The sequence below is a fragment of the Babylonia areolata genome, unplaced genomic scaffold (assembly GCF_041734735.1).
Source record: "Babylonia areolata isolate BAREFJ2019XMU unplaced genomic scaffold, ASM4173473v1 tig00020817, whole genome shotgun sequence".
In the NCBI taxonomy this organism is placed as follows: domain Eukaryota; kingdom Metazoa; phylum Mollusca; class Gastropoda; order Neogastropoda; family Buccinidae; genus Babylonia; species Babylonia areolata.
This window is the reverse complement of record NW_027468495.1, coordinates 17501-18325: the sequence shown is the minus strand read 5'-3', so window position 1 is coordinate 18325 and position 825 is coordinate 17501. Positions and strand designations below refer to the sequence as shown.

The following is an 825-nucleotide window of genomic DNA, read 5'->3' as shown; positions in this document are numbered from 1 at the left end:
TTCATCTCGTCAAGGGCGCGCCCGTCTCTAACCGGGCGTCGTCCGGCACGTGGAAACGGGCGGGAGACGGTGTCGAGGAGGAAGAAAGGGTGGGGTCCGGTCCGGTCCGGTCTGGTCTCCTCCTCCTCCTTCTTCTTCTTGGCGCGCCTCCCGCCGAGACCGATGGATTCGTTGCACTCTCAGGCCCTGAATCTGTTGTCCGGTGGTTTCAGTTGATAGTGCTGCCGCGGACCGCCCACGGAAAGAGCTCAGCCCTCGTTTCTGTGAGCAGCGGTCCCAACTGGCGCTGCAACCGTCTCCCGGGGGCACGCAGAATACGGGTTGCATTCTGGTTGATCCTGCCAGTAGTCATATGCTTGTCTCAAAGATTAAGCCATGCATGTCTAAGTTCACACCCTCGTACGGTGAAACCGCGAATGGCTCATTAAATCAGTCGAGGTTCCTTAGATGATCCAAATTTACTTGGATAACTGTGGTAATTCTAGAGCTAATACATGCCGACCAGCTCCGACCCCTCGGGGAAAGAGCGCTTTTATTAGTTCAAAGCCAGTCGGGTTCTGCCCGTCCTTTGGTGACTCTGGATAACTTTGTGCCGATCGCATGGCCTCGAGCCGGCGACGCATCTTTCAAATGTCTGCCCTATCAAATGACGATGGTACGTGATCTGCCTACCATGTTAGCAACGGGTAGCGGGGAATCAGGGTTCGATTCCGGAGAGGGAGCATGAGAAACGGCTACCACATCCAAGGAAGGCAGCAGGCGCGCAACTTACCCACTCCTGGCACGGGGAGGTAGTGACGAAAAATAACAATACGGAACTCTTTT

At 55.4% G+C, this 825-nt stretch overlaps 1 non-coding gene across 1 annotated transcript in view; it reads left to right on the top strand.

Moving 5' to 3' along the window:
• Window positions 1-325: 325 nt before the first annotated feature.
• LOC143279149 (small subunit ribosomal RNA) overlaps window positions 326-825 on the top strand; it is a 1829-nt gene continuing 1329 nt past the window's right edge. The window contains exon 1 of the ribosomal RNA XR_013054710.1: window positions 326-825. This exon is cut by the window's right edge and continues 1329 nt beyond it. This is a non-coding gene — a ribosomal RNA (small subunit ribosomal RNA).